The 26,324-nt window shown below is 41.5% G+C and overlaps 1 protein-coding gene across 12 annotated transcripts in view; it reads left to right on the top strand.

The window, feature by feature from the left end:
* The window catches only part of LOC121016759 (uncharacterized), a 231,994-nt gene that overhangs the window by 135,761 nt on the left and 69,909 nt on the right, over window positions 1–26,324 (top strand). For 3 of the 12 annotated variants that reach the window (XR_005784435.1, XR_005784433.1, XR_005784434.1), the window contains one exon: window positions 24,152–25,315. The exons of 7 other annotated variants lie outside the window; for them this stretch is intronic. The gene's annotated coding sequence lies outside the window, so the exon portion shown is untranslated. The remainder of the gene's footprint in view (window positions 1–24,151; window positions 25,316–26,324) is intronic. 2 more of the 12 variants (XR_005784437.1, XR_005784436.1) reach the window with 2 other exon arrangements.

The following is a 26,324-nucleotide window of genomic DNA, read 5'->3' as shown; positions in this document are numbered from 1 at the left end:
CCAATCAGTTCTAAGCAAACTACTAAGTTGAATCATAAGGATTGCTATCATCCTACTACATTCTGACCTACCAAATGGAAATTTCCTTTGGCTTAACTAACAGATGATTCTTGCTGCTCTTTAAAAGAACATGACCATGGGGCGCCTGGGTGGTTCAGTCGGTTAAGCAGCCAACTTGGGCTCAGGTCATGATCTCGCGATCCGTGAGTTCGAGTCCCGCGTTGGGCTCTGTGCTGACAGCTCAGAGCCTGGAGCCTGTTTCAGATTCTGTGTCTCCCTCTCTCTGACCCTCCCCCGTTCATGCTCTGTCTCTCTCTGTCTCAAAAATAAATAAACGTTAAAAAAAATTTAAAAAGAACATGACCTTCATTTACTTCCTTGTTTCTTGAGAGAATTTTCTTCTCACTTTGGTGGTGAATTCCAGATTTTTCTCCACTGATTCTTTTGATAAAATATCTGAGAGATAGCATACAGACATTGCTATAATATTTAATTTTTTATTAGTGAATTGATTATATAAATTGCAGTGACTTTGTTCACCATGTTTACTATAGGAGGACTTCTGATAAATGCCTTCACACAAATCAACACCATTCCAGGAAGTAAAAAACCCAATTGTCACTAGAAACTAATGCCTGGAAATAATATAACTTATTACTGATCACAGAAGCCTTTGGGCCAATACCTGTTGGCTATTAAAAATTCTACGCTCAGTTAAAATTTATTTACAAAAACATCTAGTCTTAACCAATTAACACCCTTCTATTCTGCCATCTGCTTTAAATAACTCTACTTTTTCATTGAACTAGGGGGTAGCTTACTAATCTCCAACCAATACTAATGCATCCTTTCCAGGGCTGGCTTGTATACTCTCAAGACTTAAGCTTCAAAAGAGGTGTTTTAGTTAAGGTCAAAAAGGACCAGCCAATTACACACAAGCCAAGATTATGAAATGACTAAATCCACTCCTGGGAAGAGTGATGAGCCTTTATGGTTATGGGGTTTGCAATTCCTGTAAATGGAGTGTGTCTAGCTTTTGGAGAAAGTTAACAATAAAGTCATCCTCTGAAACTAAAGCTAACAAAGTTAACAAAATATTATGAAATTAATTCTTTGAAAAAGTAACATGCCAAAGGATAATTTATGTACGTATTATTTATAAGATAAGTCATCATGGCTTTAAAGGCATCTACAGAAAAAAACTAAGCAAAAATCTCTGTTAAATATATGTAAAATATAACTATAGCCCTGTCATGTTATAAAAGGTGATTTTGGACCAAGAGCTGTGTGTAATTTCCACCACAGTCTGTGTATAAAATATTTTGCCCCATTGTCATATCATATTGCTACAAGATTTTTAAATAGGAAAATAGGACTTCTAGTTTCATAGGTGTATGAGTTTCCTGTGGCTGCTGTAACAAATTACTTTGAACCTGTTAGCTTACAACAGCAGAAATTTATTCTCTTACAGTTCCACAGGCTACAGGTCTCAAATCAAAATCACTGGGCTGAAATCAAGGTGTTGGTAGGTCCATGCTCCCTCCAGAGCATCTAGGGGAAAACCTATTCCCTGCCTTTTCTAGAACTTGGTGGCTTCCAGAGTTCTCTGGTTTATGGTGGCATCACTCCAAGATCCAAGGCCAGCATCTTCAAATCTCTCTCTGCGGCATTTTCGTATCACCTGTTCCCCTGTGTATTACTGATTCCCCTTTGCCTAGTTCTTAAAAGGATAGTGTGATTGCATTAAGAATTCACCAGATAATCCAGAATAATCCCCCTATCTGCAAACCCTGACCTTAATCAAACACCTGAAAAGACATTTTTTTTTTTCTCCATACAAGGTAACATGTATGGACACCAGGGATTGGGACATGAATAACATTTGGGGGCCATTTTTCAGACTACCATAATAGGGATTGTAGAGAAAGCTTACCAATGAACAGGAAATATCAGAAGTTAGAAAACTGGGGTCAGGCCCATGGTTTGTCACAGTCAATGAATGTTTCTTTTGGCAAGCCTCTTCTTTTAGAATCATTTGTCATCTGTGATATTGGTAACAGTTCAGGGAAAGAGATGTTCTCTAAGGTTCCTTTCAGCTTCAGAATTATATTAGGCATAGACAGGACACATCTGTCTGCATGGATCATTCTCTGAGGGTAGGTAGAGAGGCAGAGACAGAAAAACAGAGAGGGAAAGGAAGAGAGAAAAAGAGGGAGAGAGAGAGAGAGAGAGAAAGACTGACCTTATGTTTGGGGTATTTGCAGGATACAAACCATTCAACCACCAGAAAAGTACCAGAATAGTGGAACCAGGGTCGGTCTCTGGTTGGTATCACAGATCCCACACGACCATAGAGACAATGCCTTGGGTTCAGAGTCAGAATGCATAAGCACCTTTCTGAATATCAGTTCTATGTTCTGACTACGTTGATTTCAGGAAGTCCTGACCCCTAGAAGAAAATATATCTTCCATTGTAAATTGATGAATTGCCATTCTGGCTAAGAAGCCAAACTTCAGTGATTTCCTTAGGCCTGACCACTACAAATTGAACTAATAAAATGTAGTTCCCTAGTGGCCTCCAATTTGAGTTATCCAAGTGAGCTTTATCTTGAAAGAGGCTGGCACTTATTATTTTATTTAACATTCACCAGTCGGGTGCAGATAATAATAACAATGAAAATGGTTATCTCACATGCATTGAGACTCTATGCAGGCATAGGGTTAAACACAACATGAATTGCATCATTTGCTCTGCATAATTTTTCAGTGTACTAAGATCTTACTCAACAAATCATCATTGGATACCTGCTATGGGCCAGTCATATGATTGATGCTGGGGATACAACGATGAGGCGGACCTCGATTTAAAGTAACTTAATGTCGACAAATCCCTGGAAGGGAATTCAGTGTAATACAAAATACCTGTTTACTTCAGGTGGTGAAGCTGTGATTCACAGAACAGTTTTCTTTTAATATTGCTATTATGTGATAATTAAAGAAGATAATTTAAAAAAAGAGAATACAGTGAATAAATTATAGCCTTTTCATACAATGAAAAACAAATAAAGTAACTTAATGTCTAGGGGTGTCTGGGTGGCTCAGTTGGTTAAGCATCCAGTTTCGGCTCAGGTCATGATCTCGTGGCCTGTGAGTTCGAAACCCCATGTCAGGCTTTGTGCTGACAGATCAGAGTCTGGAGCCTGATTCATATTCTGTGTCTCCCTCTCTCTCTGCACCACCCCGCCCCTCAAAAAATAAATAAACACGAAAAAAAGAGTTTTAAAGTTACTTAATGTCTAAAAAGAGGAGACAAATATTAAGCAAAGAAGTACAGAATATGTGTAACATTTACAGCTGCCTTAAATGCTACCAGTGGGGGTACATGGTTGCTATCAATACTCACTGCAGAAATAAATCACTTTGAAAGAAAATGGCATGATTTGCTCCAGGTCACAACCTCAGTAAGAAAAAGGGCCTGACTTGGAATCCTCATTGGTAACCATTCTGCTATGCCTTGCTCCATGCCTGATTTCTCGATCACTATTTGACGTAACATGCTCGCCTTTTTTGTTGGCATTCTGTGCATAGTCATTTTCCCACCGTGACTGCTTGGCTCCAGAGTTTAGTTTTATTGACTTGACTGAACATTCCTAGTATGTGGAAACTCTGAAAAGCACCCTCAAGCCATTCCTGAAATCTATGACACAGACTTGCTATCACGTTCTATTAAGAGTTTGATTCCAGGCCCACTTCTGAAAAGTGAAATTGTGTACTTGGTAAATTCCTGAAACTGACAAGAACCCTTTGGCTATTATTCAAAAATGTCTAATACCATGAACTAAAGTGGTGAGTTATTTCCGTACTCCACACACAACCCCCCTACCCTTCAAAGTAGAGTGCTAAACTATGTTTACCACTGGGGACAAAACCATTTCCCCTTGAAGATAATGTGAAATAATTTGATAATGATGGTGGATTAGAAATCTATGTTGATACAAATCTATGTAAATCGGCTACGCTTTAAGAAACTTGTTCTAACTGACCGCATTTGTATCCTATAAACTATTTGTATAGGATTTTTAAATTGAACTTCACACACCGTTAACTGGATACAGCATTAGTAAACACAACCATTTCCTTTATATTAACATAGCTACACTAAGCGTGAATTCGCTGTAAGTTTATTTGTTTCCCTAAAGTATAGTCACCTTTTCATATATAACCAATACATTTTTATGTGGGCAAAGCCAGAAAAAGCCAATATTCACCATGGATTTTATATTTCCTGTAAGTAAGTACGAGCAGAAAAGCTGGCTTTACATCCACTTTAATTAAAAAGAAAACAAACCTGGTTTTAAGCCTTTCTTTTCCATTATAAGCAGGATCATAATAGAAAACAAATTAGTCATTTAAAAAACTTGCCATTTGATTTTTTTATGTTTTGATATTTGAAAAAATTGCAAATATGACTTAAAAGAGGCATATATATATATATATATATATATATATATATAATTTCCCCCCCCTCCCTTTGGAATAAACAATCCCTTTTGAAGAGCTTTCCTCTGAGCTGCTCACTGGCAGATTAGTTAGCAAATCAAGGAGCGACTCCATGGACTTATATACCATTACGCACTCAAGAGCAAAGGAGCTGATGGAGTAAATAACAATTCGAAATGAAACACCAGCTACGCCATTCCCCAGTCACATTTATATTGGTGACATATGCCCTTTAATTCCGAGGAATTTGCTCTTCTACTTATCATTTCTTACCATATATCTCTATAATCTGGTTTTGCAGAAGATTCCTGAGAAATCATTTTCATTCTGCATAGAACTGGTCAGGCCTATTTTAGAAATCCTAAAGTAAATACTTCTAATCCCTGTCCTCTTTAAGTGATCAGTCAAAGGGGACATGACATGTTCTTTTAAGTGCCAAACAGCTGTTTCGTTTCCCAATTAAGGGAGAGCACTGTAAATGATAGTTCTAAATAAATATATAATGTAATCTACTGATAAGCACAATGTAAATATTTATGGTGATTAGGGAAACAAATGTACACATATTTGAATATTCCCCAGGGGCTGACATCCATCCATTGTAAACCTTTGCCAGAAAAAGTCTCTTTGGTGGATTCTGCTGAGGAAGCAGGGTGTTTCGCTTTAATCTGCCTCAGCCTCTAGAAGACGTGTACAGGAGGGAGAGCCCAAGGAAAGGAAAGCTTTCAGCCAATTGCCTTCCAATAGAAACTGGGTTCCGTGTCCTCTTGGTTTCATATCCTGGGTAGGGTGAGACTACATGTCCCCTCGGCGCTAAGGGACAGAAGACAGAGTTTGCAGGGGCCTGGGCAATCTGTCTTTCTAATGAGAGCCCTAATTTGGTTTTCATGTAAACATGGCAACAACGGAGATTCAAAACATTGCTTCAGGGTGACATTTTTTCCAGATAAGGTTGTACTACAAGAAGCACGTAAAAAGGAAAAATAAAAGACTATCGTAAGGAAAAAAAAAAAAAAGACTATGCTATGCAACAGCGCCACTAATTTTACGTAAACTTTTGTTTGAATTTAGGTCACAATTGTCTGGGCCTTAGTTTTTCCATCATTAAAAAGGATTGTCCCTTCTGGCTCCCTCATTCTGAGCTTTAGAAGACAGTTTGGACATCCAAGTACTATACGTACTTCGACTTTAAAAATGATTCACCATTTTTGAGTATAAAAATCATCAGTAATCATTATAGGTCAAAGGTGAATGATTAAAAAGACAAAAATCACCTCTTTTTCCATCATCCATGGAATATACTGTATAATGTACATTCATATACATCCATACTGTATTCATTATACAGTATACATATATACTGTGTGCATATGTGTATAGATACACAGACATTTACATATATAGAGACTATATAGAATATGTACATTTAGGTTTTTTTTAATGTTCATTGTTTTATTGAGAGAGAGAGAGAGAGAGAGAGAGAGAGAGAGAGTCTGTGAGCAAGCACAGGGGAGGGGCAGGTAGAGAGAGAGAGAGAAAGAGAGAATCCCAAGCAAGCTCCACACTTAGCACAGAGCCCAACGTGGGGCTCAGTCTCACGACTGACATCATGACCTGACCCCAAAACAAGAGTCAGATGCTTAACTGACTGAGCCACCCAGGTGCCCCCAGAATATATACATTTAAATTCTGCTTCTGTGGTCTTGCTGATGTGAACATTTCCTCAGGAGAGTATGATTTTTAATGCTGCACAATATTCCATTGTATGAATGAATCATAGTATCTTTAAGGGTAACTATTGTGAGACATTTAGGTAGCTTCTTTTTTTTTTTAAGTTTTTTTTTTTGTGTTTTTCTTTTTAATTTTTTTTTCAACATTTTTATTTATTTTTGGGACAGAGAGAGACAGAGCATGAACGGGGGAGGGGCAGAGAGAGAGGGAGACACAGAATCGGAAACAGGCTCCAGGCTCCGAGCCATCAGCCCAGAGCCTGACGCGGGGCTCGAACTCACAGACTGCGAGATCGTGATCTGGCTGAAGCCGGATGCTTAATTGTGAGACATTTAGGTAGCTTCTTTTTTTTTCTAAGTTTTTTTTTTTAATGTTTATTTTATTTTTGAGACAGGGAGAGACAGCATGAACACGGGAGGGTCAGAGAGAGAGGGAGACACAGAATCTGAAACAGGCTCCAGGCTCTGAGCTGTCAGCACAGAGCCTGACGCGGGGCTCGAACTCGCAGACCACGAGATCATGACCTGAGCCGAAGTCAGATGCTTAACCGACTGAGCCACCCAGGCGCCCCGCGGTAGCTTCTAATATAAATGGTCTCTTATCAAAATGCCTGTCCCTGTTGTGTTTTAGTCTCTCACACTCTATTTTATCTCTTGTGGTTGACTCAAATGTTAAGCCTGGAAAGACAGGAAGACGCAATTTTGAAACCCTCCCTGGTGTTTGCTAAGAGTGTGGTCTCTGGAGAAGTTTAACTTCTTGGGGATCTTAGTTTCCCAATTTGCCAAATGGGAACCCCAAGCCCTGTCTTTCAAGGCCATTGTAAAGGTGGGTTGAGACGTCTGTCAAGTGTCAGCCACCTCGAAGGCTCCTAGTAAGAATTAGGCTCTTTTTTTTTTTCTTTCTTCTTTTTCTTTTTAAGTTGATTTTATTGTTTTAAATTTATTTACTTAAATTCAAGTTAGTTAACATACAGTGGAGTATTGGTTTCAGGAGTAAAACCCGGTGATTCATCACTTACATACAACGGCCAGTGATCATCCCAACAAGTACCCTCCTCAATGCCCATCACCCATTTAGCCCATCCTCCCCCCAACCACCTCCCCTCCGACAACCCTCCATTTGTTCTCTGCATTTAAGAATCTCTTACGGTTTGCCTCCCTCTCTGTTTTGATCTTGTTTTTCCTTCCCTTCCCCTACTTTCATCTGTTGTGTTTCTTAAATTCCACATGAGTGAAATCTGATGATACTTGTCTTTTTCTGCCTGACTTATTTCACTTAGCATAATACACTCCAGTTCCATCCTATTTATTTGTTTTGAGAGAGAGAGAGAGAGAGAGAGAGAGAGACAGAGCTAGCATGCATGTGCAAGCAAGCAGGGAGGGACAAGAGAGGGAGAGAGAATCCCAAGCAGGTTCCACACTGTCAGCGCAGAGCCTCACTTGGCCCAAACCCACAAGCCGTGAAATCAGGACCTGAGCAGAAACCAAGAGGTGGATGCTTAACCGACTGAGAGAGCTGCCCCTCTCTCTATTTCTTAATACAGGAGTCCAAGGTCCCCATTATTAGGTATCAGGGTCTCTGTGAAAACCCCTGAAATTGTGTGCAAAATTCTCTATGTCCAGATACTTTTTACAAGGGAAAAACCTCCATAAGTATAAGTGGGGTTGCAAATCTCCTTCCTGCTCTATGACTTTCCATTTTGCCATGAAATGATAGGACTGGTATTTCCCTGGTCCCTTAGGACTACCATATTGGCTCTGATATCTCTTTGAATATCTCTCTCATCTGTGGGTGAACGGACTGTTCAACATAAACCCAGACTGACACACAGTCCCTATGCTGACATTCCAAAGCATTCAGCCTATTGCCTGACACAAGAAACAATATTGCTGCTGATATTATTACATTCATGAGAAAATTTTTAGGAGCGGTGCATTCATTTTATTTATTTATTAAAAAAAATTTTTTTTTTCAACGTTTATTTATTTTTCGGACAGAGAGAGACAGAGCATGAACGGCGGAGGGGCAGAGAGAGGGAGACACAGAATCGGAAACAGGCTCCAGGCTCCGAGCCATCAGCCCAGAGCCTGACGCGGGGCTCGAACTCACGGACCGTGAGATCGTGACCTGGCTGAAGTCGGACGCTTAACCGACTGCGCCACCCAGGCGCCCCTCGGTGCATTCATTTTAAATGACTAACTTAATCATGAAGGTCCGTTGTATATGAATGGATAGCTATCTCTCTCTCTTGCTTTAGCTCTCTTGCTTTCTCTCAAAACTGAGACCTGTATGGATTTGGTCAAATCCTGAAACATTTCCAGGTCCCATTTATCTTATGTAGGTTTATAAAGGGATTAAGCGAGCCAGAGATTACAATTTCTTTTATATAATAATAATAATTTAAAAAAAGGGATGTGTGCAGGAAAGAGGAATTTGGCATGAGGCAAACATCAGTATAAAATAGGATGATGGTCCATCTGTCTTGAATAATATAGACCACAAGTTGACTAGCAAAGGGGAAACTGTTGAGATTCTTTCCAACTTTGTGATTCTCTGATCTTACAGATGGTCCATTTGACAGATCTCTCAAAAGCAAGTACGTACCTTTCTGAGTGTCCATTACAAAGCAGGGCTGTTCAGGCTAGTGGGTATAACAAGGTAAAAAAAGTCCCAGGAGGAGGTCACTGATGCCACTGTATGATTTTTAAATCATTGGCTCCTATAACATTTGATTCATGTCTTTCCGTTTACGGTAAGAGCACTCCATGACTTCATTCAGGTTTATCTGTGTGTGTGTTACTGGTACTTCTAGAAATATGTGGTAGTGAATTCAGATAATCAGAAAGGAATAATCAAGGAAAATAGAACCTGGACTCACTTTGTTCTTAGATTGGCTTAGGGAAGTGAATGCTTTTAAAAGATCCAATCTGAGGGGCGCCCGGGTGGCTTAGTTGGTTAAGCGTCCAACTTCGGCTCAGGTCATGATCTTACAGTCCGTGAGCTCAAGCCCCGCGTTGGGTTCTGTGCTGACAGCTCAGAGCCTGGAGCCTGCTTCGGATTCTGTGTTTCCCCTTCTCTCTGCCCCTCCCCTGCTCATGCTCTGTCTCTGTCTCAAAAATAAATAAAAACATTAAAAAATAAATAAATAAAAGGTCCAATTAGCGATTTTTATGTTCTGTTTGTTTGTTTTTTGGGTTTTACCTTTATTTATTTATTTAGAGAGAGACGGAGAGACGGAGAGAGCATGAGCAGGGGAGGGGCAGAGAGAGAGGGAGAGGGAGAACTCCAAGCAGGCTCTGCACTGCCAGCATGTAGCCCAACACGGGGTTCAAACTCACAAACTGCACGATCATGACCTGGGCCAAAATCAAGAGAGGGATGCTCAGGTGACTGAGCCACCCAGACACCCCAGGACCCAATTTGTTTTAAGCAAGCCAGTTTTCAGCAGCAGGGCTAAGGAACTTACTGCGTGTGGAAAAATGATCTGCATCATTCTGCCTTGTATTTTCTGAATCCAAAGCAGAGGTGGTATCCCAAGTCTTACAGCCTGTTTCTGTTGTTTCTTTACTCATGCTACTTAAGTCAGCTAAAACAAGCCTTCCCCCCTTTCACTTTTTTTTCTGTCATTTATCCTTATCTACTGGAGTAAGTTATTACAGTATGGCCTCCAGTAAGTCATGCCTTTCTATACCCATGCTCTTGTGCAGTCACCTCCATTACTGATGGGGCTTGGCTATTTGACCAACTTTGGCCAAAGGGACATCAGAAGATGCAATGCATGCATAGGTTTGTGTCACTGGGGCTTGGCTCTCAGCATGCTAATACCACAAGAAGCTCAGGCTATCTTTCTGGAGACATAGGAGCTATGAGCTACAGCCAGCACTAAGTGCCACAAATGACAGTGAAGCCATCCAACCCCAGATGGGCCACTAGATCACTGCAGTCTCACACGTGATGCCAGCTGGGACCTGCAGAGAAACTACCCAGCTAACCACAGCCCAGAATGCTGACCCCAGAGCACAGTGTTGACCCCAAATCATGAGCAAACTGAGTAACTGTTTTAAGCTTCGGATGCAGCAATAGGCAACTGAGACATCTATTTTTGACTGGGTAGAGGCTGGCTGGTCCAGGGACTGCTGGCTGTTTACTTAATATTCATGCGGTTGACTTCTCTGTAGAGTTCACGAGGGGCTAAGCGATGAGACAGTGGGGCAAACAGAGGAAGGCAGAAAGAGATAGGATAGCATGAAAAAAAAAAGAGAGAGGGCTTTTCCTTTCTCAGGTCTTTCTCTTCCCCATTTAGCTCTTCTTTGGATGGTTATGCTAGATTCCATTTGGCTGGGTTGCTGAGCAGAACACTAATAGTAGGTAAATAAAACCTGCTTCCCCACCTCAGGCACTATTTCTTTGGAAGGTTGCTTGAAGGAGCCAAACCTTATGTTTGATTCACACTGGAACACCAAGGGGTTGTCTTTTAATGGGACGCCACTGGGTTCTGCGGTATGAAATTAAGCATTTCGACATAGCCCAGCCTCTACTTAGGTTTGCTGTTCTGAAACATGAACCACTATCCATCCCTGGCACACATCAAAGTGCGGCTTTACCAGAGTAACTTTTGGGGTTTTTGTCTCTCTCTTCAACTAGAATATAAGTAGTTACCCACTAAGTGATGCAAATTCCTTCCTTTAGCTACCAAATTTAATAGTAAGCTTAGAATGTTTGAAAACCTTAATCCTTATGTTTAAGTTAACATAAGGAATTACTGTTTAAGTTCAAATATAAATGTGAAGTAAAATAAAATAAAATGAAATGAAATAAAATAAGATAATGTCCCCTGGGTCTTTAATTTTTAATGTGTTTCCCAACACACTAAATTTAAGCTTAACCGATGTATAATATTTAGGCTATTCATCTGAAGACTGAATAAATAAATCTTCCTGCTTTCCTAGGGCAAATGTCCCTGTTTTTCCTCAAAACTATAATCTGGAAAGGATGAAAAAATATGGCTAGAAGTGCCCCACTATCCTCTACCTTAACTATTTATGTGATGAAGGATAGTCTGGAATTAAAAAGCTATTGTTTTCTTAGTATTAACAGCTGTTGGACTCAAAAGAAGACTCCTAAAATTACATGGATGGACAAACAACCCAAATAAAGAAATGAGCAAACTTTCCCAAGAGCTTCCTCGGCCTGTGGTGTTACTGAATGGCAGCTGACAAGGTTTTCAATAATGTCAACCCAGCTGGTTCTAAAATGCTGGGGTCTCCAAACTTAATTAAAAGTGTTAACAATTTAGTAGTCGATATTAGAACATATTCTCCCTACATACCTTCAGTAACCTGGTCACAACTGTTAGAGACCAGTAACCCTCTTGCCTTGTTTTATGTCCCGAAGTCATTGTACCCTAGGCCACTTCCTTGACCATATCACCTCACAGACTCCAAAGCCCACCCAGATGGATTGCATGGAGTTCTTCCAGCAGCATCCTTTTCCTTTCTTGGGATGACAACACACAATCAAGCTTTTTGAGCGTTTATGGAGAAGGAAAATGCATGCGGTTTGGTGATTTTCTGTCAAGTTACTTTTGTTAAGTCCCTCCACACATGAGTGAAGCGAGCGAGCTAGGCTTCCTGGTGGAATGGGAAAAGCTGGAAGGGACTTGGTAAATCATCAAGTTGACCCAGCATTTTACGTTTTGGAAGCCGAAGGCTGTAAATGTGGAATGCGTTACGAGCGTCTGCACTCTTTAACTGCTAGGGCACTCTTCCTCTATCACCATATAGAAATGTAAGAATTGGTACCTTTGCATCTAGAGCTGGGGTAACCATGCCAACCTCGTAAGTCAAATCCCAGTTCTAAGCATAGTCATTGGTGATCAAGATGAAACAATGCCAAGTATTCTTAAAAGATAAGGGTAAATGTATATTAGGCACCTACCTAACGTCTGATGTGTATTCCGTACAGATCAAATTTTGGTGATTATTTTTCTCTGTTCTGTATGACATTATAGATGATTGGGTAAGAGACAAGAGTATTATCTCCCTTGTTAGGCTGCTGGTCAGGAAGGAAACTCTGCCGTCCTTCTGGACCGTGGCAGAATAGATGCCGTGACTCGATCAGAGCCTACCTTCCTGCTGATTCTCATTGGAGCCTTGGAATTCTTCTGAAGGCATCACTTCCAACATCACATCCACTTCTGCCACTATCAAGGACACTCCAGATGATACTTAGTTGTTATGCTTGAAGATCAGGATCTGTGTCCTGTTCACCTCTGTACCCCCCGACCAAGACTCTAATAGTGCTTTGTGCATCAGAGGTACTCAGTAAATATACTAAAAACATACAATCAACTTAACACCGATGGGATAATCACAAGAGTACAACAAGGGGAAAATTAGAGGTTGGGGATTGGTGTTTATTCTGAAAATCCCCAGGCTCTCTGAAACCTCTTGCAGGGTTGCTGAAAGAAACGACTCAAAGGTTTATACTAGGTCAGAGAGACATCTTGGCTCATCAGAGCTCCCTTTGTAGTTAACACAAGAGGACTAAGTAGTAGGGGTCAAGGGGCACCTGGACCTGAGCTGAAGTCATGCGGTTCTACTTGGAGATTCCAAGTCAGTGGCGCCAGTGGTGGTTTCCTCAGTTACTCCAGACCAGCATCCCTCCTTGGCCTTGGTTCTGGATCTTTGTGGCTGGACACTCACCCACCTGGCTCCACATGAATAATTCAGGGAGGTGATCCAAAGCCAAAAGTTGCCCCAGCGCCCCTGATTCCATTCTCAGCTCTGAGATGGGCTCTACGTAGTGGCACCAAGAGTCAGGAAGAACATGGATGATCACTCACTATCACATCCCTCAAGGGGAGGAAAAAAGCCTAAGAGGAAGAGATGAGCATTTCTCTCCTCTGAAGTTAAGATATAAAATAATCATCAAAATATGCTCATTGGTAATAAAATTAGAGATGAATCAAATCTAATTAGACCTATTAAGGCAAGTGAAATGTTTAATTACTCTTAATTGGCAACCTCTGAATGTAGCTTTGCATCCATTTCTCCCCCAAAATAGAAACGGCATAGCTCAAGTCATAGGCCGTATGATGGGTGTTGGCCTGTGCTGATGAGTCAATGCTAATACGACAGAGATAGTGTCATATGCATTTAAGATAGGGGTTTCAAATTTGAACGGCTTCGGGGAGGAGACTGGATTTTCAAATGTGTAACTGTGCGGTAGGACAAGATAAAGGAGGGGGGGTAGCTATAATGAATTTTTTTTTTTTTTGGCTTCACTTTTGAATTCAGTATTTTTATATGTTCCTGGCCATTCAGAAAATCCACGTACAAGCCAAATTTGGCCAATCCACAGGGGTTTGCCATCCTTGATTTGGATACTTTCTATAAGTAAATTTAAACTCTTAAAAAAAAAAAAAACAGAAGACCATGGGGGAGGGGAAGGAAAAAAAAAGGTTAGAGAGGGAGAGAGCCAAAACATAAGAGACTCTTAACAACTGAGAACAAACTGAGGGTTGATGGGGGGTGGGAGGGAGGGGAGGGTGGGTGATGAGTATTGAGGAGGGCACCTGTTGGGATGAGCACTGGGTGTTGTATGGAAACCAATTTGACAACAAATTTCATATTAAAAAAAAATCCTGTACTAGGGAGCTTGGGTGGCTCCGTCGGTTAAGTGTCTGACTCTTGATTTGGGCTCAGGTCATGATCTCACACTTCATGGGATAGTGTCCTGCGTCAGGCTCTGTGCTGACAGCATGGAGCCTGCTTGAAGCCATTTCAGGATTTCATTCAAGACTCTCTCCCATGAGACCTTTGTGCTAGCCTTCAAGACCTGTTTGCATCCTATCAGTCTTAACCATGACTGATCTGGTAGTTGGGACATATCCAGTTCTGCTTTGACACTCTTCCATTTAGGTCACCTTTTGGAAGCCTTAGTAGAACGCAGAAAACCTACAGCCTAATGATTTTCATTTTCATCCCCGACAGGAGATAAGTTCATGATAATAGCCTCGGAGCTAGAGATCTTAGATCATGAAATGATACCTTCCACTTCTCCCAAGTACTTTAGAGAAGAAAGATGCCTGGACCATTTCATCCATTTTCACTAATGTTAGATGGAGTGGGTTCAGAACGGGCAGCGGTAGTTTGTTGAGGGGTGAGCTCAGGCAAAGCCGAACCTAAATTCTGCTCAAGGATTTGGTCACATTTGCAAATAAGCTAAATGACAGGCAGGCTCAAATGACCAGGAAGTACAGTACAGTGGGTAAGAGCATATGATGTGAGATAAGCAGACTTAATGTGAATGCTATGCTACTTACTTGCTGTGAGACCTTTCAGCAAGGTAATAACTTTAAAATTGACATAATAACACCAGATGTGTGGAGACAGGGTGAATATTAAATAGGATAATGTATGTGGTCCTGCCCCTGGCACAAAGAAAACATGTATGGCTCTGTAGTGGGAATTGGGTCATTTGTTATTGTAAGAGGGGACTGCAGAAGGCATAAGGTTTTTATTGATTTTCTTTTTCCGTAGCCAAGGGGAACAGGGTTAGCAGGAGTCCGGTTAAAAGCTACAGCAAGAAAGGGAGACGTCCTCAACTTGACCTGCTACATTGGTAGCAGACCTTTCAGGGGTTTTTAGAGGATATTCCAGCATAAGGCCCCACCCCTGTGGGTCCTTCTCAAGGGATGAGCACCCTCAGCCTGGCTCAGCTCTCTCTGCTTATGGTGGCCCTTCCTCCCGTGCCCACTTGAATGGCTTCCCACGATTCAGAACTCCACTTCCACCCACATTGTCCCAGTACCTGCCAGCCCTGCTCCAGCTAAGGCACTGCCATCATTTACACTTTGTTTGCGTGTGTGTGACTGTGTCCTTTTAAGATCCGCTGTAGTAACCTCTAGCCGTGACGAGTCACCCACCTCAGCTGGCCCACTTCTTTCCCCATGGACCTGATGGTTTTGTTAGTCCTTTGGCTGTAAAGTGTGCAGGTTTTGAGTCCTTTGCCCCTAATCTTCCGTGCTCTACAATCTTGGTTATTTTCAGTGCACACTTGTGCTCAACAGATTTTTTTCGGAAGGCATGTATCACATGATGGGGTGACGTACCGGGAACAACAGGAGAAGGGAGGTTCTAAAATGAATGCTATTTCTGGGGCGTCGGTTAAGCGTCTGACTTCAGCTCAGGTCATGATCTCACCATTCGTGGGTTCAATTCCCACACAGGGCTCTGTGCAGGCAGCTCAGAGCCTGGAGCCTGCTTCAGATTCAGTGTCTCCCTCGCTTTCTGCCCCTCCCCCACTCATGCTCGCTCTCTCTCTTTCTCAAAAAAAAAAAAAAAAAAAACATAAAAAAATTTTTAAATGAATGCTATTTCTATAGAGTTGGACTTAGCTCTTTTCCCGTGGTCTCCAGAATGGGGATGACATTTACTGACCAGGCTTTCACCCAGGTAAGTAGAATGCTCTAGAGCCTTTCAGGTTATTCCTCAGGCATTAGCAAAATAGTTAGGTACTGTTCACATTGGAAGACTCTGCTTCCATCTAGAGTGGCAATGAGTGCCATTTATGCAGGGTCACCTCTTGTGCTTATACTCCTCACCGTGTAGTATATATGTTCCCTTTCAGACTTACAACACTCCTAGGTGGTGCATTTTATAATCCCCATTTTGTAGATGAGGAAACTGAGGTGTAACAGCTTCTAGGATTATTCCTTAGCCAGTCAGGGGCTGAGCCAGAAGGCGAACCCTACCTTCTTCTGACTTCCAAAAGCTGAACTCTGAAATACCATCAGTAGTATAGACAGAAGGGCATTTGTGCCTGGCCCTTTATTAAACTTCTTGAGAGAAGCTCTGTCCAAAAGAAATATAATGTGAGCCACATATGAGAGCCACGGCTGAATTTTCTTTGAATTGTGGTAAAATACACATACCACAAAATTTACCATTGTAACTATTTTTAAGTTGTGTAATTCAGTGGCATTTACCGTGTTGGGCTACCATCACTAACCATTTCCAGAAATTTCTCATCATCCCAAACTCTGTACTCATTAAACTCTAACTCTCCATCCTTCCATCCGCCCCCCCCCCAGCCCCTGGCTGCCTATATTCTACTTTCTCTCTCTATGAATTTGTCTCTTCTAGGTACCTCATAAAAGTAGAATCATACAATATTTGCCTATTTGTCTGACTTATTTTACTCGGCATAATGTTTTCAAGCCTCTTCCATGTAGCGTGTATCAGACTTGCATTCCTTTTTAAGACTGAATGGTATTCCATTTTACATATTTACCACATTTTGTTTATCCATTCATCTATTGATGGACGTCTGGGTTGTCTCACACATGAATTTTTAAATATTTTAGTAGCCACATTAAAAGAAATCAAGATGGGGGCGCCTGGGTGGCTCAGTCAGTTAAGCTTCTGACTTCAGCTCAGGTTGTGATCTCACAGGTCGTGAGTTCAAGCCCTGGGTTGGGCTCTGTGCTGACAGCTCGGAGGCTGGAGTCTGCTTCCGATTCTGTGTCTCCCTCTCTCTCTGACCCTCTCCCATTTGTGCTCTGTCTCTCTCTCTCTCTCTCTCTAACATAAATAAGCATTAAATTTTTTTAAAGAAATCAAAAGGAACAGGTGAGATTAATCTTACCATTTTGATTTAACTCAATATGTCCAAATTATCTTTTCAACATACAAACACTGTGAACTTATTAATATACATTTCACATCCTTTATTTACTACTATGTCTTTGAAATCCAGGGTGTATTTTATATTGGCAACATATCTAAATCTGGCCTAACCACATTTCAGGTGCTCAATGAACACGTGAGGCTCTGGTTACCACCCTGGACAGCTCTACCCCAGAGATTTAGTCGGGGGCTTTCTCTTTAATGATGTTCCATTGAGCCCCAAACCTTAGTGATGTAAATTTCTTAGTTAGTTTCTATGACATTTAAAGTTACCTTATCAACTGTCCATAATTAACGTGTTTCTTTGGAACACTGGGTATTGTGAAAGATAGGGGGGAATATCACATGGTCAAGATTAGGCCCAAGATATAAGGTAAAGAATAATACAAGGTAATACATTAGTCTTTGCCAAGAAAAGAGGTATACATAATGGCAAGTGTATCTGGAGCAAATATTCAGTTCCAAAACTAAGGAATTTTTCTTCTGATTTGTGAATTATTTTTACATGCAGTTTATGAAAGTTTAGAAAATCATTTTCCTTGAGTGTTTAACACATTATCTTGATGGTAAAGGATATAAAGACATGAAGTCTGAAATCTAATAGAAACCTGGGATGATAACAGAAGAATGAATTAAGGAGATGTCTTTTATTAAAAATTTTTTAAATGTTTATATATTTATTTTGAGAGAGAGAGAGTACAGGTGAGGTGGGGGGGGGTGGGCAGTGAGAGAGCATCCCAAGCAGGCTCCAAGGTTTGAGCCTGACGCGGGGCTCAAACTCATGAACCTTGAGATCATGACCTGAGCCCAAATCAAGGGTTGGATGCTTAACTGACTGAGCAACCCAGGCACCCCAAGGAGAGGGCTTTTAATATCAGAATCATTAAGGAAGAAAGGATGACATTTATTTATAAAACGACAGCCTCTCATATGCCACGCCCTGTACTCAGTATACACTCACATTGAACTCTATGACATTATCAAGGATTCAACGGTTTTTGATCTACAAAACTGTCAGTTTCATCGGGTTCAGCCTAATACATTATTTCATCATGCATGTGATGTTAGCAAATTCTTCATGAAAACTTCAAGAGGAGCCTAGAAGACTGTGTACAACTTAGAGAGGCTAAAGAATTTTTCTTCTCATTTGTGAATTTTTTATATGTAGTTTATGAAAGTTTAAAAAATCATTTTCCTTGAGTGCTTGAGAAAAAGGCATGGCTCTTCCTGGAGGATGGCAGGAAGGGAGTTAATGTTATATAATAACAGCAGTGATGATGGTGATAATCACTGTGTCTCCAGTGCTTACAATGTGACAGACACTGTCCTAGGCCTTTAATATACAGAATCACAGTTAACCCTTAGTCCAACCTTGTGAGAAGGGCATTTTTATTCCCATTTGGAGACTAAGATGCTGAGACTCGGGGAGACAGACTGGGCCCAGATCACCCTGTGGTCACCCATCAACCATCCAGGTTTACCGGGGACTGAGGGGTTCCACGAACGGGGAGCTTCTCATTTAAAAACTGGGATGGTCCTGGGCAAACCAGGACAAGTTGGGCACCCTCCTGTCAGAGGTCTTCTTACTCTATAATGGCAACCTCGGACTCTTTGCTCACCAGCCTAGAGAGGCCATTCCATTAAGCACAAGGCACTGATATTTTTTTTTTTCCAATTTTTCAAGCTTTCTCACTGTGGGCCCTGGTCAATGGGAACATTTTCTTAGTGGAGTAGTAGTTTAAACACATGTCAGCAACCACAGGCATCTCATGGTGAAGTCGGGTGTAGTGTTCAGCGGGGAGGCTGCACGGCCTGGTCAGTGTCCATGCCCAAAGTGCTCATCCTGGTCTAGAAGCTGCAGCCTGCATAAGATGATACCGTTATTTTTTATTAACATCTAACTGAAATTTAGCATTTTCTTTGATTACAAATATAGGCAACACACCACAGTACTGTACATAAATTGTAGATGTTTTCACTTCACAGTACAGACGTTGCAATACTTCAAACTATCACTTAAACTTGTCACCGCTTTAGGGATGCTTGGGCGGGGGGGGGGGGGTGCCTAGTCAGTTAAGCATCCGACTTCAGCCCAGGTCATGATCTCGTGGTTCTTGAGTTTGATTCCCAAGTTGGGCTCTGTGCAGACAGCACAGAGACTGCTTTGGATCCTCTGTCCCCTTTGGACTCTCTGCCTCTCCCACACTTGCTCTCTCTCTCTCTCTCTCTCTCTCTCTGTCTCTCTCTCTCAAAAATAAACATAAAAAAACACCCAAAAACCTGATCACCACTTTAAAATGACATAAATTTTCAGACCTACTGCTAGCCCTTGATATTTAATGAATTCACAAACATCTATACTACTGATCTGTCTTGGGGAAAAATGGATAAATGGAATTCAATATAATTACTTTGCTTTGAAATTTTATGCTCTTTCTTTTACACATTTAAAAACATTATTCTGAGAGGAAGTCCATGGCCTACAAGAGGTTAAGAGGGGTGACAAATGAACCTACTTAGATCAACATCAATAGATTTCACTTCACCCCAACACCACTTCACCAATCCGTTGCTTCTTTAGAGAAACTACCCGGCTCTCAAGATCGAATCCAAGGCTCTCTCTAAGGCTCTAAACTAATCCAGTTCACTGGAAGGGTATTGGGCCACAATCGACTAAATTTAGAAAATAAACATAGTCACCCTCTAAGCAGTGAGGGACAGGGTTTTAAACTCTGGAAGGAAGAAGGCTCCCCTCACTCCGTCCAACCCACCCATTCCTTCACAGGCAATTTTTTCCCCCCTGACCAATTGTGAGAGTCCCTTTGTGAATTACATGTCTGGATTAGTTTGCTGAACAATTGCCTCTTCTTAGTTAGCCTCTGATTGTCCTTGCTTTTGTGACTCAAAAATCCTTAATCTTATTTGAATGCAATTTAATTCCCTAGAGAGCTGAGTCTTTAGTCTCTTAGTTTTATAAAGTGAGTGCTTAGGGAAAATGCATGAGAGCTGACACGGTACTCCTTCAAAGCTAGGTCAATCTACCAAGGAAATAATTAGATAAATGTGCACGCCAATTGGGGAGAGGAGGAGGAAAAGAATTTCTCTACAAATTACTTTTAGGACATTTAAGTGGAATTGAATTAGAATGTCAAGGGCCAGACAGCTCTCAGGAGGTCATTTGATCTAGTCCCCTGTTGCTGGGCAAGAGCACAGATGTGAAAATCTAGCCCATACTTAAAAAGCTTTAGAAAGGAGAGCAAACATTTTACCTAAGCAGGTCCTGCAAGGTAGGTAGAAGAAGGTTGTGGATTTACAGGAATATTTGTAGTAAACCAAATAATATCATGTAGCTCATCAATTAACTAGTCAATTAATTAAACACATATTTATTGAGCCCCTGCCATGTGTCAGAGACTGTCCTGGGCACTTGAGAAATATCACTGAGCTTACATTCCAGTGGGGGAAGGACACAAAAACAATAAACCTAGTAAGAAAATTATAAGGAATGTTGGAAAGAGATAAGCACATTGCAAAATGGTGGGGGGGGGGGCAGGGAAGAGTATCTTAATAAAGTTGTAAGCATAAATGGGTTATTACATGTTCATAGGAGTAGAATAGAGCCAAGGGTGGTAAATTCTCAATAAATAAGATAAATATTATATATTTAGTGTGTATATATGTGACATTTTGTTTAGTATCTTGTACTAGATGGGCTTGCTTAGGTGCAAGAGCCAGAAATAGGCTTTGCCTAATATAAACAAAATAGGAATTTTATTAGAAGGGTGGGGTGGGCAGCTCCAAAGAACCAAAACTCGTCAGGAACCCAGTTCCTGTAGAGAACCCTTTACGGCCTTGCAGGGTGAGAAAAGCAAGGAAGCTCATCTCTGAGGGGCATCTGTGTGGCTCAGTCAGTTAAGCAGCGGACTCTAGGTTTCAGCTCAGGTCACGTTCTTGTGGTTCGTGAGTTCGAGCCCTGTGTCGGGCTCTGTGCTGACAGTGTTTGGGATTCTCTCTTTCTGTCCCTCCCCCACTCATGCTTGCGCGCGCGCTCTCTCTCTCTCTCTCTCGCTGTCTCAAAATAAATAAAAAAACTTAAAAATAATCTCTGAAAGGACATTGGTGGAAAAATGGTGCAGTGAGACCAAGATAATCTCATCCTAGTTAATAATCTGACTTAGGTGTATAAAATGGATTGGGTTTACAAAAGAAGTTACTGGAGGAGGATATTACACACCCTAAATACTAGCTATAACCCAATATGATGCCAAATTTATTGAATGAGTTTTAATTTAGTAACATATAATACTCATTATAATCTTCCTATCTAAAAAACATTATCAAATCTTCGTAGGAATGGGTAGAGTATAGTCACAGCCATGGTAAATTCACTCTCGAAAACCTACAAATGGATTCTGGAGAATTCGATCATCTCCGATGAGGGAATTACTGTTCCTTCCAAGTAACAGATGAAGTACACAGATGAAAGGTAACAGATGAAGTGAAAGCAAACCAAACCATACATGTTCTCTTGACTTTGGATGATCTCTTTTCAAACCAAACAAAACCAACGTTGGGTTCAACAATTTCCCCTGCCCTTGGCTTCACTCGGTACCAACCCTTGTTGCCGCCCTTGTTTAGGTCTGTCCACATGTGTATAGCTTGGCACAAGAACTTGTCTATTACCCAACATGAAACGTGACCACGTTCAAGCAGAAAGGTACAGGGGCTCTGTGGGCTATTAAAACGTGCTGTAGTGTATCTAAGAGCGTAATCACCAGTTCATTGTGATTTACAAAAACTTTCTCATCGGAGACATACTAACTAAACACAAAGTAATTCTACTTGAGTAGTTCAAGCGCTTGATTTGTCCCTTTGAATTTCTGCCAATACATATGAAGCTACAATCTATTTGCCACACTACCACCATCTGTATATTTTATTTCCTATCTCTGGGCACATAGACTCCCTTATCCTCACGCAGCTTCTTTTTGGACAGAAATCTCACACTTTTCAATGAATCATGCTTACTTCGCATGTCAACGTGATGCAGGTGTGTGAAGATTTAGAGGAAGGATTTGAGTCTGAAATACAAACAATTTGGGTTTCAGATATGGTAGGCCGGAGAGACTTATTTTTTATGACCGAATGGAATAGTAATATATTTGGACATATGGAATTCACGTTATGTCTCATTTTCTTCAATGTTGCTGGCAGGAAAGCTGTAGCTAGAGAAATGGTTTTCTTTTCCCCTGTGGTTTTGCTTCGGCAGTAGAGACTCACCAATCAACATTTGGTTCTCACATCGATCCTCTGCTCAGGCTAAAGAGTCATAGGCGGCCAATTAATAATAGGATCTTCTACTGTCAAGTTTTGGGGGGAGTCAAAGCTATTCACATACAGACTCATTATCCGTTCTCGACCTTGCCACATGCAGGGAGTACCTAGAGAGAGGTGGTAGGGAAATAGTTGTAGAGGGAAAAAATCTGAGCCACCGATATTAAGCGTCTACTTCAAGAAGAGAGTATTAGGAGCCGGATCTCCTTCTCAACTCCTTAAAGGCTTCAGAGCCAAAAAGGGACATAGAGATGATCCTAGACAGTGCTTGTTGAAGTGTGATGTATTCGCACGTGTTGGTAGGCACAGCTCACTGATGAGATGCTGGTAGGGCAGGCATTGTTCTAAGCGCTATACATGTAATAACTCACAGTAACACGCTTAAATGGATTCACATTATCTTGATTTTACGGATGAGGAAACTGAAGCACAGGTACGTTAAATGGCTTGCCCATCAACACAAAGCTAGCAAGTGGCAGAGCTGGGATTTGAACCCGGGCTATCTGGCTCCAGGGTCTGCTCTCAGCTGCTACACTGTACCTACTCGTTTCACATGTGTCTATATTAATGTATATTTGAAGCAAAAAGATAACTATTATAGCTCTGGACAAGTCTAAGGCATGCAAGGTGTTGGTAATCCATTTGGTATAGCTATGGCGTCCAGACATACCTGTGAATGGGTCGAACCTCAAGTGACAGGATTTTCACAATAACATGTTGGGGTAACACATCTACATTAAATGACAGATTTATTTTAAACTTGTAGATTTACACAGATATACTGAATATCTGCGCATTTGATTTTATTCTTTCCAGGGCTGTACTGCAGGGATATTTTCCCCTCTTAAAGAGCAAAAATTTTGAGGGCTGTGTAAGAATGATTAACTGGGAGAAACATTGATTCTAGTCCAAATCTCCTAATTTGGAAGTAAGGAATTGAAAGCCTGGGCGGTAAAGCACCTGCTAAAAGTAACACAGTTAATTGGTGTTGACAATAATGATTTTTTTTCTGAACTCTTACTATGCAGCAGGTACCATTTTAAGTGTTGTTATGAGGCTTATGATATTTAAATCTAATTACAACATTTATGGTAAACACTACTGTGTTACCTCCATTTTACAGGCAGGTAAACTGAGGCTGGCATAAAGTATAATCTGCCATGCGGTCACACAGCGGTAAGGGATGGAGCTGGACTTGAACCTTAGCTTGTCTAATTCCAGAACCTACGATGTCACCTCTGCCACTACACTTCCGCCCGTGTGAAGTGTTAGCAGTTCATCAGAAAGCAAGTCCCTATCTAGATTTCTTTCAACGTCACATGGCCTGCCACTGCCTCTGCGTACTGAAATGAACTGCTGCAAAACAAACTTCAGAAGGAAGAGATGGGATGTATGATTCTGAAGGGTACCCTCCCCTCTCAAAATAACCATTTGAAAAGTTTCAAAATAAATGCAGTTCCAAGCAGAACGCTATTAAAACGCTATTAACTCACCTGCCGTAATAGCAAACATTCTTTGTTTGAATGCAATGAGATAATGCCATTAGAACACCAAAAGAAAAATGTTTAACTGTACATCCGTAAACGTTTTGTACCACCATGATCATGTTTTCCTAACAATAGGATGTAACTTGTTACAGGTGAGCCAAATATAAGTTCACTTCCCGAAGAATTCTCCCTCTCAAGCTTCTCCTGCTCCAGCCCTCATCTTGTTTTCTATTTCTGATGTTTACAAGGCACTGATACGATTTCAATAACAAACAGTGGCCTGTAGGTAAGGCTTTCATCAGAAAGAGGATCTCAAGGTTTTCTTTATAAGCAGCACCTTGATTAACTGCCACTCTTTGGTGATGATAAAATGAAGCCAAGTTAATAATTTTCTGTTCTCATTTCCAGTTGAAGACAATGGCCACAGAGGAAATACGAATGCTTGGCTTGCAGGCTTTAAAGCCTGAGAGTCTGCTAAAAAAGTAGAATCCAGAGAAGTAAAGCTGCCGTGAAAACGTGAGAAAATCTACAGAGAGTAGGAGAGTTTCCTGAGGTTTCTGTCATCACAGCCACATGAGCCAAGCGTTAGCTCCATTTGACAGACTCAGGGAACTGAGGCCATACAACCAGCAGGGAGCGGACCTGAGGTGGGCACCCATGTGCACCTGCTCGTAAACGTGCACTCTTGCCGTCGTTCCAGGCTGAGGCAGGAGGGGAACCAGCAAATGCACCAGGGAGCCCTTGGAACACACACATCCCTGCTGATGACCCTCTCCTCCTCACTTCAGTTTCCCAAACATTTCCTATGATTAAGGAAGGGAATTAATTATTGATGAGGCAGCAGGCCAGCACAGATAGAAATCCCACTCGGACTGGACACGTTGCCCCTGTGGAGAGCTAGGATTACCGTGGAGGAGAATCGTTTTGCTCTTCCTTCAAGAAAAGGCCTGAACAATTGGTCAGCGCCCAGCAGCCTGGTCTTCGGGCCCAAATGGACATGGCTCTAATTAAAGGCTGTTCCTCAGGCCACCTGGTCTGTTCTCTCCCCGTGAAGTGCATTGCGCCAAAAGGTATATCACGTCAAGGTAGCAAGTGGACATCTAACAAAATGTTTCATTGCTGAATATTGGGATGTGCCACAGTGCAAAGAAAGATCACTCATTCCAGCCAGTGGAACGCATTTAATATTGTCCAATCCTAAGAAGGACTGACTGCAAGATCCAAGCTGAACGGTATCCAGACATCTTAGCATGGCCCACAAGGTCTTCCATGATGTGCCTTCGCTGATCTCGGCTTCCCCACAAGGTCATGATCATCCCGCCCCAAGGCCTGTGCCGTTCCCTGGGCTGGACTACCTTCTCCACCGGTCTCAGGGATGGCTCCCATTGGTTTCAGTTTCAGCTGAAATGTCACCTTCTCAGAGACCTCTTCCTCTGTCCCAGGGCACAGCCTTTCACATGACCCTGTCATTTCTCATCTTCGCAGCATCGAGGCTGTGGGAATCCCCCTGCTTTGATTTCCTGCTGCCGTCTGTCTCCATCACAAAAATGAAACTCCCTGAAAGTAGGAATGGTCTGTGGTCTGTAGGTGGTACCTTAGCATCTAGAATAGTGCCAGGCATGAAGCAGATGCTCAGTAATACTTGTGATGTTTTAATTAATGACGCCAAGGGCATAAATAGAGACTATATAATGGTCTTTGTATTTATTTGCAATAGAAGAAACTTCAATGAAAAGGGAAGGGGCATATGTAATGGCAAAGGCTATCAGTGAATTTATGATGGCCTGGATCTTTCTGAGTCTTAACTGAAATCTCACCAAACTAACACCTATTCACCTTTCAGCTCGGAAGCAGAGCTCACTCCCTTCTGGAAGCTTCCCCAACCACCATATTTTCTTCAGTCTTGCTTCCTCACTTATGCTTCTTCTATGATCGCACTAATCACACTATACTATAACTTCCAGCTTCCTAGTTTGCCTTCACCACCGGATTGTTTTTGTCTTGCATAGTGCATGGTACTTTGTTGTTACCCAGTAATTAAAAATAAATAAGATAGGGGCACCTGGCTGGCCTAGTCAGAGGAGAATGTGACTCTTGAACTCAGGGTTGTGGGTCCGAGCCCCACGTTGGGTGTAGAGACTACTTCAAAATAAAATCTTTAACAAAATAAATAAAACCAACCAAACTGAACCCAGCCAAACAAAATAAGATAAAATAAGATGAAATAAGATAAAAGAAAAGGAAAGAAAATGAGATAAAATAAAATAAAATAAAGGGATGCTTATGACATGGTTTTAAAGGAAAGCTCTAAGTTGCCACTGGAGGACTTTTCACCGACTGTTAAAGTGTCTAATAAACCCCCTGTGCCCAGAAATCACTTGGGCTCTCTCCCCTCTTTGAGTGATTACCAAGAGGCATTATAACCCTCTGGGGAGTCTTAGCTCCCAGACTCTGCCATTTAGAGTGTAATGTAAGAAGTCCGTTTCTGGAAGCAACACCGTGCATGGTGGTACCTTCCAGCATAGTGAAAACTCGAAAAATAGGGTGGTCTCAGCCAGGGGTCAAATTGCAGATACAATGC

The sequence above is a fragment of the Herpailurus yagouaroundi genome, unplaced genomic scaffold (assembly GCF_014898765.1).
Source record: "Herpailurus yagouaroundi ecotype Mexico unplaced genomic scaffold, PumYag 213, whole genome shotgun sequence".
Classification (NCBI taxonomy): domain Eukaryota; kingdom Metazoa; phylum Chordata; class Mammalia; order Carnivora; family Felidae; genus Herpailurus; species Herpailurus yagouaroundi.
Note: the sequence above shows the minus strand (reverse complement) of the source record. Positions and strands in the feature narration are given on the sequence as shown.